This window comes from Perissodus microlepis, chromosome 1, assembly GCF_051167445.1.
Source record: "Perissodus microlepis isolate ML-2025 ecotype Zambia chromosome 1, ASM5116744v1, whole genome shotgun sequence".
NCBI classification, from domain to species: Eukaryota; Metazoa; Chordata; class Actinopteri; order Cichliformes; family Cichlidae; genus Perissodus; species Perissodus microlepis.
Window position 1 is genome coordinate 899926 of NC_140461.1, and position 12682 is coordinate 912607.

Sequence of the window (12682 nt, forward strand, 5' to 3'; positions counted from 1 at the left end):
AACAATGACAGACAAAGGTCACCTGGCCCACAACGCCCCACCTGCTGAGGTGTCGACCTGCCAAACGCACCCCTGAGGAAGGAGGAGGAAAGGAAGGAAAGGAAGGAGTGTGCAAGGGAACAAAGACTTTAAGAAAAGACAGTCCGGTCCTCGGGATGACCAGCAAACGGGATCGGCATCTATTAAACGGGACGTTTGGAGCAACGATTTCTTCCACGATGACATCATACGCAGTCATGTGACGCTCATCCTGCAGAGAGACTGGCGCCTTTATGGACGGGGAGACATTTAATCCTGATTGCAATGACGTCACTAACGGGAAACTGGAGACAAACGAATAACCCTTACTGATCCAAACTAGTCTTTGTTAGCTAGTTAACCTGCATAAAGCTCACTGCACACCTGAACCACTAAGACACGAGCCAATCGTGGTCTGCGGTGCAGACATCACAGTAGACAGTAGTAGCGGCGTGAACAAGCATGGCGTCCGGTCAGCGCAGTGCTGCTAGGACTGACTTCACATTTGCCTGAGAACAGGCTCCGTGACCAGCGATAAAACAGCAAAAACATCAATAATTAATACGTGACACAGAAGACGTGTCATCATCATCATGATTCATTTTTATAAAACACAGAAAAAGTTTTATTCCACTGTGACGTAAAATTATAACATTACTCATCACTAGTAAATATTATTTTATTCATATCAGTTTAAATAAGTGTCAGTTTACAAAAGTAATATCAGCTGTTCTTAAATTAATTCCGTTTCGTGTCCTAAACCTCGTGTGAGCCTCTGCCTCCATGTTTTAAAAAAAACACACTTAACCTTCAAAGTAAGAGTCCAGAGATTTCGCAGATTTTGGAAATAGTAACAAATAACAAATGGCTCAAATGTGTTTCTGTACATTTTTAGTTTGTCAGGGATCTACGCACGGCCTCCACGGTGGATGATTTCTTCAAACCAGCTTCATTTTACCTTCGAAGCAGCATCTTCTCATATGTGGAATTTTCTGTGCATGAAAGTGTTTATGACGAGGGCAGCGTGCACTGAGCTGTGTCTCAGCCCGGCTGCTGTATGATGATTTGGTGGAAGGTGAGAGGAGAAGATGCTGGCTGCAGCAGGTCGGGACCTTGGCAGGTGAGATAATAAAGCCTTGACATAAGGCTGAGAGCAGGGAGGCACACCACGACCCGGTGCACCTCCCAACCGCACCTCATTCTCTCTCTCGCCGGGTCTTTCCACCCCGCTGTTTACATGCTCAGACACCTGGGAGGGCGGCAGACGTCCTCCGTGTTCAGAGCGGTGTCAGGGCACAGCTAAAGGTCAACGTGCACAAGCGGCGCACGGCGCAGAGGAGCACATTTTTGCTTTGATGAAATGTCTTGGACGTGAGATGGCGTGTTTGAGAAACAGCTGCAGTTTAACTGACGCTGAGATGCAAATGCAAACACATGCGGCGTGAATGACACAGAACCGTGGAGTCATCGGCGTGACACACTGAATCACAGGTCAGCGCCTCTGATTCAGACAAAGCTTTGTGTGACATCGAAGAGTCACATGTTAGATCTGCTCGTGGAAACGTAGAGTTTTACACCCGCGTCTGAGCCTGGTTTGTAATAAGTTACCAGTGTACCTCTGTAATGAGCGCACACTATCACCATCATCATCAACGCCATCATCTGCAATCATCAGGCCAATCAGACGCCGGATTTTATTACAGCTAGGATGGCATGGGTAGTCAGAGGATGGTGATGAAGCCGTGTGAGGATCCGTTCACACCGAGCGCGTCTGCGTCTCACAGAGAAGGAGAGCAGGAGCCCCTGTGCACCCTCCCCCCAACGAACGCCTCGATTTACATTTACGCCTAAATGTGTCCAACGGCAACAAACAAGAGCTCGAAAACATGACTTGTTATGTGAAAAACCTGAATCACAAACACGTGTCTGGTTAATGTGCGGCACAAACTGAACTCACCCTGACCCTCGACAGGTCGCGTGAGCCGTGTGCATTTCTTCTGCTCGGGCTCTGGAGGCTTGGGAGCTGAAGCTTCCTTCAGCCTCCACCTTTCATCCATTTCACTGATTTAGTATCGTCAATCATTTTCGGACAAGTGAAAATAACAAGTGAAAAGATCATCTCTGGTTTGTGTTTATAGCAAAGATGCGTTTTAATTTATTCCTCCTATCAGCTCACCTTAGACACACGACCACCCAGACTGACTGACAGGTACTCATCCAGGCACACGTATGACATCCAGGCTAACGGTCTCTATTCATTGCTGTTCCAGAGCAGCTTTGCATGATTCACTGTTCAGAATGAGGCTTCTTTTTCTGATCCCGGGTCAGCCCCTCCTTTCTCTGAAAAAAGCTCCTCCCACTTTAAGACTTTCTTCTTTTAATTGGCTGCCACTCACTGCAGGTGGGTGGGGCTTGTAGCCCCTCTCTGCGACATCATGAAGATCCAGCTGAGCATTGGGCTTGCAAAGATTACCGCACACCGAGCTGAATACTAGAAACTCTGGCTGTGTTTGACAGGAAGAGGAGAACTACGACAGGAAGTGAGGAGCAGCGCCACTTTACCAGCGGGTATACGTGCGATGGCAGCGTTCAGGGCAGGTGTGGAGTAATCGTCTGTAACGACCTCGCAGGACGGACAGGTGCCACGCACAGGCCTCTCTCTCGTTTTGGTTCCCGAGTATCGCCGCCCGCGGGATTTCGCTGCTCTAAAGAGCAGTGTCAGAGATCTCGACAGCACGCGACGTTTCCCTGAGCCGCCGCTGTCATGTTCCCTCTGCTCCTCGCTTCCACCCCCACCCGTCTCCTCTGAGCTGCTCAGACTCGAGCTGGAGACTTTCTCCCTGAGCGTTTTCACTTGTCATTTTTTTAAACACACATATCAAAGTGGAGAGTTGGGGGGGGGGGCGAAGACAGATGTTTCTCTTATGCCTTTCTACTCGAGTACAATGAAGCTTTGGAAAGGGAAGAGAGAAAGAGAGGGAGAAAAGACATTTGCAGAGATCCTTTTGCAATCCACATCCTTTCTCCCGACGACTGGCAATACATCATTTGTATTGATGCAATATTAAATTTCAATATCGCATGTCAAAAGGTACAAAATGATAGATCATAGCCTAACTAAATGAATTATTAAAGGCCTAAGCCAGCTATGCTATCGGCTCCTCTTACAATCAGCTGTGTCAGAGGAGTGCAGTTGGTGATTCTGGCAGCGTTTCAAAGCTTTGTCGTTTTTCTTTCTAGTCGCATCCCGGCTTTCTTAATCGAGCTTTCTGTCACTTATTAATGTTCCCGAGGAACTCAAAACCACAGATCTTTCCCTCCCAATAAGAGCAGGCCTAACTCACGTCCTTTCATTCCTCCAGAAACATTATTATTTTCAAAATATTAATGAATAAAGTCATAATTAAATATTCAATACTGAACAGAGGGTAAGCCAGAGGAAGCATGTTGACTTCTGTTGGATGTCTTAAGTGCAGCGAAAGCATGCAGAGCGGCGGTGGAGGCGGAGACTCGTTCTGCGTGCTGTGATTTATGTGCTCCTTCTGCGACCCTCGAACTTTATCTCTATTGTCTCCATCTGATAGAGCGACGTTGCGACCCTCTCTGCGCCTTGCCACAGCGCCGCCGCTTACCAGACTCCATGTTGGATTCTAATTTACGACCTGAGTCAAAGGTCGCATCTCTGAGGCCTCGTTGAGCCGTCTCCTACAGAAGGCTGAGTCGAGTCTTCCAGTCCTTCCTCTTCCTGCTTCAATCTAAAGCCAGTGGCCGTTAACGCCAACTTAACCTTCCTAACACTGAGAGGCGTTTCCTGAAACCCTCATAATCAAAGACAGTCGTGGAAGTGATAACGAGCAGACGAGGCTAATATGGTCTGCAGGACCTTGAATGCCAGCAGAGTGACGCTCGACCCTTTGGCTGGTGCTTTTCTGCAAAACAGTCGCCGTCTTCATCGTCTCTGGCAGTTTAATGAGCCACAGGTGCAGCTGCCTCTCAGGTGAGTCTCTCCTCCACGTTGTTCTGCTTCTGCCCAGTGCTAAGAGTGACCCCCACCGCTCACAGAGCATCTCCAGACCCGAGCAGGACGGTTGAAGCACCAGATGAGGGACTCTCTGAAGAGGCAGCTGAATGATGCTGAGGACCGCCACAGTCACAACCTGACAGTCCCAAACCAGGAGGGACGAGTCGAGCTGACTTTCAAAATAAGAGCAAGGCGGTTTCACACAGTAAAAATAATAATGATGGGATTTTTAAAAGTCCCATTATGAGTCAAGCCAAGTCACATCTGTATGTGCGAAAAGGTTTTCATCAGTGATGATGAGTGATGATCTGTGACATCACTCACTGAGGTCAGGCTAACAGCGACTTTTGTTTTTGAATGCTACATTTTACATAAAGAACATTTTTACTCATTTGTGTCATTCAGGTCTCAGCAGATGTTTCCAGAATCAACAACAGAGCAGAGACGGCGCTAAACCAAGCTGCACGTATCATCACCCGGCTCTCTCCCACAGCTTTGTCCTGCCCAAGGTTTTTTCCTGTCAAAAGGGAGTTTTTGCTTCCCACTGTTGCCAGCAGCTTGCTGATAGGGGGTCGCCTGACTGCAGGGTCTTTGCCTCGCAGTTTAAAGCACCCTGAGGTGACTGCTGTTGTAGCTTTTTCAGCCCGAACGGCTCGGTTCTCCTGAAAGTTCCCCGTCTGCACGCAAACGGCCGAGCGCTGGGCATTCTGCTTTTCTCTCTGTGGCTCATCTGTTAATTCTCCCGCGCTCACCCAATGTCCTCAATCCTTAACCCCCGTGAGGTTTTAATTGCAGGCTCCAGATTGCGGGCCGGTCAGGGCCTGGCGAACCCCACGAGAAGTCGCAGCCTCCATTTAGCTCCCGGATCCGAAGCGAGCGAACACAGGGCCCCCGTGTTATCGTGCGAGCGCTGGCTGGCAAAAATTCAATTTTCATCCCCCCCTTTTGTATCCGAGCCTGCTGTCTTTGCCCTAACGATGCTCTGTCATCAGCCCCCCCTCCTCCCTGACACACACACGGTTCCTCCTGCCTTCTCCCTTCAACAACAGAACACAGTGGAGTCGTTAGGACCCTCTCTTCATTACTTCAAAAAACCAATCATTAGACACCAGAGTATATACGTAATTAGAAAATCACTTCCTTTGCAATCCCGGCTAAGTAGTTTACATACTGTAATTACAGGGACAAAATCAATTTTTAATCATTTCACTGATTGGGCTCATCAGCTCAGTAGGAACATTGTATCCTGCTTGTTGTGCGAAAGCAACATCTGGGCTAAAACAATTACCCTTTTGTGTTGTAGTGCGCCTCCGAAAAAGCCTCGCCGCCACTTCCCCACGCCGTGGACACTCTTTCCGTCTCTATGCGTCTCCAGGCGTCTCTCTCCTTCCTCCTTTTCTCTCGCTCTCTCTTTCACTCCCTGCCCTTGACTTGGACATGGAGGATCACATTTAAAGCTTTATAAATCAATACGCTATAATAAGCTGCTCCTGCCAGAGCGAGAGAGGAAGGAGGCAAAAACAACATATTGCTTTTTTAACACCTCTCTCTGCTGCGTTTTCTCTGCGTTGTTTTCATGCCCCCTGTTATTGTCATCCATGTTTTGTATTATTACTATTTTATCTTCACGTCGTTGCTTTTAGAAAACATATTTTGGGAGGCGTCGCCTCCTCGTGTTCACACGCTTTGCAAGTGTGAAGAAAAACGTAGAAGCGGGAGGTGTCTTCCTGTCGAGGTGAGACAGAAATCAGCCTCACGTCTTGTGTCCCGGTATGTTTCCCCCTTCACTGGCTAATAAAATGCTTTGTATTCCTGTCTGAGAGAGGAACAATCGATCCACATTAGTCTGAACTCCCTCTGTCTCACTTTGAAAACTCGGGAAATCAGATTTCAGAGGAGAGAGGAAAAAAAATCGGTTAATGCATTGATCATCCGGCCCGTATGCAAATCACACTCGCCTTTATTTTTTTGCTGATCAATAGTATTAATTAACGGCTCCATTTTAACAGCAGCCCACAATTCGGTTAGACGCCGCAGACGACCTCAGAAATCATCTTTACCCCCCCTCCCTGCCGCCGCCGTCCCTCAGTAACACTGGAAATGAGCGCCTGCGTGGCAACCACCGTAAATCTATCTGTGAGGATGTGGCAGTAACAGTGAAATACGAACATGGCCTCCGAACACTGATTCTTAAGACGGACCTCTGGATTGAAAAGGCCAAAATTGAGAAAGAGATTTTCAAATTAAAAGCACCCCTGTCCTGTGATTCAGGTATAAATCAAGGGATGAAAAATTCATAAACATTTTTAAAACATGGCTTTAATTATCCTGTGTGTTTATGATTTTTCTGCTTTTCCTGTGTGTCTCACACTCCTCTGCTGCCATTCGGAGCATGTCGCAGGGTCAAACTTTTCACCGATTGGTTGATCGACGGCGGGCTCGCCACAGAAATGGCTTCATCAGAACGGAGGCGCTTCGCTAATCTAGCCGATAATAATATAAAACTGTCAGTCAGAGTTACTCTGGCTGCATTTGCATAATGAAGCTCAAATGCATAAAGAAAAATCAAATAGGAAAATGATGATGGGGGAGGGGGGGTAAATAATTTATTGCTTTTTTATTTTTGTCCCACAAAAATAAAATGACTGCGTCTTTTTATTTTTCATATTATTTTTGGTGGATTTAAAGGAATCCTGTTTACCTACTGCGCCTGTGTGGTCGGCAGACTTTGACCTCCATAAATCGGTGACGGCACAAATTTAATGTTTGGGGTTTTTATATTTTCTGACTCAACTTTGAAATAAAATATTTTAATTGAGGGTTTTTAAATCTGTGCATGTATACAATCTGAACTCTGAATAAAACTGAAAATCTCCAGTACTTTGATTTAATAATAACAAAAATAATTGTAATCTTTAACTTTGTGACCATCTAATCGCTGCTTCTTTTATTGTGAAAATAATTTGCATATCCATAATGAACACACACTCTGTGTGTGTGTGTGTGTGTGTGCGCGCGTGTGTTGTCGGAGGGGGCGGGGTCTGTGCTAACCAGTGAGGCTGCTGCTGCCAGCGATGTTGGTGTGTGGGATTAATAATGGACGCTTTTTGAAATTATTATTATTCCCAAAATGCTCTTTTGTGATTTGCTTTGAAGGGCATGTGTGTGTGTGTGTGTGTGTGTGTGTGTGTGTGTGTCCAATTATACAATTAGTGAGGAATGTAGGGCAGCAGCGGCGCGGTGCTGCTCGCCGAGCCCGGACAGCGCCTCACCTCGCTCGCCTCACATACACAGATATCGAAGAGCAGGTCGGTGCGAGACGTTCCTCGAGTTTTAGTCGAGCCGCCGCCAGCCTGCTGTAGCAGGAACTGAAAGCAAAGGTCAAAGGTGAAAATGTGTCGAAAAGTCGACAGTTTCAGCACGAGCACGAGTGTGTGTGAGTCTGTGTGTGAGTCTGTGTGTGAGTCTGTGTGTGTGTCTGTGTGTGTGTGTGTGTGTGTGTCTGTGAGTGTGTGTGTCTGTGTGTCTGTGAGTGTGTGTGTGTGTGTGTCTGTGAGTGTGTGTGTCTGTGTGTGTGTCTGTGTGTGTGTGTGTGTGTCTGTGTGTCTGTGTGTGTGTGTGTGTGTGTGTGTCTGTGAGTGTGTCTGTGTGTGTGTGTGTGTGTGTGTCTGTGTGTGTGTCTGTGAGTGTGTCTGTGAGTGTGTCTGTGTGTGTGTGTGTGTGTCTGTGTGTGTGTCTGTGAGTGTGTCTGTGAGTGTGTCTGTGTGTGTGTGTGTGTGTCTGTGTGTGTGTCTGTGTGTGTGTCTGTGAGTGTGTCTGTGTGTGTGTGTGTGTGTCTGTGTGTGTGTGTGTGTGTCTGTGAGTGTGTCTGTGTGTGTGTGTGTGTGTCTGTGAGTGTGTGTGTGTGTGTCTGTGTGTGTGTCTGTGTGTGTGTGTGTGTGTGAGTGTGTGTGTCTGTGTGTGTGTCTGTGTGTGTGTCTGTGAGTGTGTGTGAGTCTGTGTGTGTGTGTGTGTGTGTGTCTGTGTGTGTGTCTGTGTGTGTGTGTCTGTGTGTGTGTGTGTGTCTGTGTGTCTGTGTGTGTGTGTGTCTGTGTCTGTGAGTGTGTGTGTGTGTGTCTGTGTGTCTGTGTGTGTGTGTGTGTGTGTGTGTCTGTGTCTGTGTGTCTGTGTGTGTGTGAGTGTGTGTGAGTCTCTGTGTGTGTCTGTGTGTGTGTGTCTGTGTCTGTGTGTCTGTGTCTGTGTGTCTGTGTGTGTGAGTGTGTGTGAGTCTCTGTGTGTGTGTGAGTGTGTGTGATTCTCTGTGTGTGTCTGTGTGTGTGTGTTTCTGCACACGTGTCAGATTTAAGGCAGTACGTAACGTAAACTTTTTTCTGTTGTCATTTATGATTTTTGACTCTTCAGGTGACTCAAACGTTTTATTTTGAAGGCCGGTGTAAACGCTGAATGACAGGAAGTGTGAGTCGGAGCCGTTTCCATGATGGGATCGTTGTTCACGCCGAGCTAACATAAAAATGTTTGAATGCTTGTTTTTCGCAGATTAAGCGTAAACGTCCTGATTCCAGCTGTTTTTTCAGTGAGTGAGCTGATTCTTGATTGGCTGGTCAGATCTTTGATGTCAGAGGTCATGTGGTTTTTCAGCTTTTTTCTCCTCCACATTAGCTGCTCGGTCCTCCCTCTCTGAAAAAGTCGTTTTTTGGTTAAGTCCCTCCCCCCGCGGCGTGCTGGTTTGTGACTCGGCGTACATCCAGCGGTAGCTGCTGCTGCTGAGATGAAGCGATACGATAAATGGATTTATGATGAAGCACAAATTGTTTAATAATTTGGCCTCTTTCGGATTGTCCTCTCGCCGTCGCCTGGCTGCCGCCGCCGCCGCCGTACTCGCTTTAATACGCAGCAACAACAACAGCCAAGTGCCATCTGTTGGCATGTGGATTTTCTGTAATCTCTCTTTACTGATTACAACAATGACTACACAAACCTCTTAAATAATTATCCTACAATGTAAAAAAAAGCCAAATAATTATAATCATTAACTCCCACCAAGTCTGCCACTCCTCCAGCAAATGAAGGCTGTCAGCGAGAGAGCGAGCGGCGTTTTTCTGCCGCGATGCCAATCATGTCTTATTTATACCAGCAGGGAAGAGAACCACACAGCAGCGACAATCTCAACCCAACAACGCCGGAGAGGAAACTGCGGCTAAATTGACCCGTCTCCGCCCTCCGCCCTCTCTGCTCCATCACGCGGAGGACGGGTTAGTGCTCGTCTCGCTTTAGTGTTTGACAAAGAGACGGCAAAGAGGACGGAGGCACAACACGGTGCTTTAAAATGAGCCTCAGGTGAACCACGAACCTGTGAATCTAAACTTTAAATGGTTTCACGTCTACTAAAGAACAGGAAGTGATGCATTTTTTAAACTGGAATGGCAGAACAGCGTAGCAGAGGGTGAAAATACCTCTGACTGCTGCTGTGTGCGAGCGTGTTAGAGCAGCAGCTTTGCTGTGTGTGCGTCTATAAGTCATCTGTGCGTGTGTGTGCGAGCTTTGTGTGAGAAATGGTGTGAGAATACGTCAGGGGTAGCATGTGTTAGCTCTGCTTCCAATATGAGGGAAATCTGTGGCACATACCTCCGATATGACACAAGCCAACACGCCGTGACTCACCGCGTGCTATATTTGATTAATCAAAAACGTGTTCCTAAACAGCACAGCGCGCCACGCCACCAGCACTATGTACGCTCCGGTACATACCTGCTCCTCTGATACATGAACTTCCAGCTTTCATTGATTAGCACTTTACCACCAATCAATTTTTCACAAACCGTCCTGACCCTCATCCCTCCCTCTGCTGCGCGGGACGCCCCCTCTCTCCCAGGACGAAGGTCTTTTACAAACAAAAAGAACACAGAGACGTGAGAGAGGAGGAGTAATTATGAGCGAGGAAGAGGAGGGACGGCGGGCAGACAGGTATGGATTTAAAGATGAATGTGAGCCTCGGAGAGAGAGAGTCTCGTTTCTGCAATGATGATGATGATGATGACGTGCTGATTACAGACAACTGGGTAGGATGAAGCATGCCCCCCCCCCCACACACACACAGTAACAGCCCATCACGGTGAGGGATGGGGTGGCCACGCTCATCCAGCTCCAGGAATAATGGCTCGCACCTGTTTACCGTGTCACCTCTGTTTGCTAATTGTCTCCTTGAGCTGCACAGAGAGGAAATGACAGCGGTGTGGCTCTGTGACAGGCCGAGTGTGTGTGTGTGCGAGTGTGTGTGTGAATATGTGCTGAAAAGACTGGTGTGTTTTGGATGGCCCCGCCCCTCCCTGAGCCTGGTTCTGCTGGAGGTTTCTTCCTGTTAAAGGGGAGTTTTTCCTTCCCACTGTCACCAAGTTCTTCTTATAGAGCTGGGGTGTCAAACGCAAGGCCCAGGGGCCAGAATCGGCCCAGGAAAGAGCCCAATCCGGCCCACTGGACAGCTTTGGAAAATGCAAAGGCGGGCATAGGAAAGAAAGCTTTCTGTAATTTATTTCTTTTATTCATTAAAGCAGCATTTCTGTAATATGTAGTTAAACGTGTAAAATGAGCCTGCCTGTATTACTGTAGGTCTTACAGTACAAAGAGCCGTGACTGCTGCTAAATGAATAAAACTGAACTAAACTCACAGACATGAATGTTTTTTTCAGTAAGTTTAAAAAACGACACTCTGTTCATTAACACAAACTTTCCCTTTTAAAACTGAAATTGTGTTTCTTTTTCTTCACGTAGCTCACGGTTTAAATGTGCAGGTAAACGTCTTAAGCACAGTGTCACCGCTCCCGCCTCCGTGTGAAATCAACATTTAAAAGAATAACGTACAGCTGACATTTATGGACATCCTCAGTAAATGAATCATCTGTACGTCGCTCAAATCACGCAGGAAAAGGAGCGGACAGAAGAAGAACCCTCCTTCTGTTTAATGGATGAAGCGATATGACGTGCAGGGCAGGCGTGCATGCACACACATACATGTTTACCTCTGAATGTCACACGTGTGGACATTCAGAAACGCTCCCTCATTCACATAATTAAGAAAAGTGACCATATAAAAACTGGCAGATGATGCAGAGGTGTTGGGGCGTTTCCATCGTTCGGTCACACTTTACGTTACATTCATGCAACCAGACGGCTCAGATTTAAAAAGAGACCCAGGTTTGGGTTCAAATAAGCTTTCTCTCAACCCTGTCTCCATCTCCTCTGTTACCACAGTAACGACCAGCGGCAAAGTCTGACCGCAGCGCGCCCGCCAGCCGAAAACGTCCTGAAATTTCCAGGAAGCCTCACATCAGCGGCTCCACATCTGGACGCTCAGAATTCAGTCCAAGGAAAAAGTAAACAGGCCGTCTGAGTGTTTCTGATAATTGAATCAATATTTCATATCTTCGCTGCTCGTATTTATGTTGCAGCTACAGGTTGATTTTTTATTTTTCTCTGCGCGTGATGAGGAGACGTTAAACGGAGCCAGATTCAGTTTAATAGCAGACAGATGCAAAGAGCAGATTTAACAGACTCGGAGTCACACGCGCAGCAGAAACACGCCCCCGACGCATCCTGCTGCCGGCTCTGCCGCCACGCATCCCGGCATATGTGCCTTCAAACTCACGCCGCGGATGCACGAAAACACGCGCAAACACGGCCGCTTTGACCACATCTTCAGCTGCCGTGAGTACGTGCGTGCACGCTGGCAGTGGAAGCGTGGAGTCCAATGAGCACGCCGTTGAGCCGCCGGCAGACGCTGCGACAGGCCAACTCAGAGAAAGTACGGCACGACTTTGTGGACTTTTGGGAAAGAAAGCAAAGCAGGAGAGCGCACAAATGTGACAGACACCTTTAATATCCTCCCCTTTCTCCCGCGATCAATCGGTGCGATCGTACCTGCGTGACTGCCGCCTCTCCAGCGAGCGCCGGGTGTCAGGAAGAGCGCCGACAGCTTCACAGAAGGTGGGACGACAAGAGCCTGTAAACAAAGCACACACACCAGGAAATTCACAGTCACACACATTTGAAGCTTGACAAGTTTGTAACGGTGGCGACAGCAGAGAAAGACCCCCCCCCGACACACGCCTTTATTTTCCCCAGCACTTCCTGTGCAGACGTGATGTCGTTTACACGAATAATCTAACAAATATATGAATTGTAATTGCTTGTGCACATCAGTGTCGGACTTTTTTCATTTCTTCTTCTGATGATGATGTTTTCTGCAGTGACAGCTGATGAGGGGAGTGCAAAAGCCCCACGCCGCTCCTCGACGCCCCGCGCTGCACAAGCGCTCGGAGAGCACAGAGTAAGAAAGGCCGGCACTTCCTGTTAGAGCAGCCCGGCTGGCAGATATCGGAGCTTCTGCCAGCGTTTGCTTCCTCTGCACAGACTTCAGATCGAGGAGGAACGCCTAAAAAGTGGCGGAGCTTTGCTCTTTGTTGAAGAAGTTAATTTATCCGTTTCGACGCAGCTGACTAAACTGCTTCTGATTTACATTTCATTTTTTGTGACATTTCAAACGTTTGCTTAAATCTGTCAAAGTTTGCTTAGACGGGAATCTGCAAGATCTCCTTTTTTGTATATTTACCCTCAATCTAGGCGCTAAACGCTCCACGCCGCGCGCCG

The 12682-nt window shown here is 47.7% G+C and overlaps 1 protein-coding gene across 6 annotated transcripts in view; it reads right to left on the reverse strand.

Moving 5' to 3' along the window:
• znf536 (zinc finger protein 536) overlaps positions 1-12682 on the reverse strand; it is a 199424-nt gene that overhangs the window by 167588 nt on the left and 19154 nt on the right. For 5 of the 6 annotated variants that reach the window (XM_084925547.1, XM_084925557.1, XM_084925565.1 and 2 more), the window contains exon 2: positions 11954-12035. The exons of the other annotated variant lie outside the window; for it this stretch is intronic. The gene's annotated coding sequence lies outside the window, so the exon portion shown is untranslated. The remainder of the gene's footprint in view (positions 1-11953; positions 12036-12682) is intronic. 6 annotated transcript variants of the gene reach the window in all.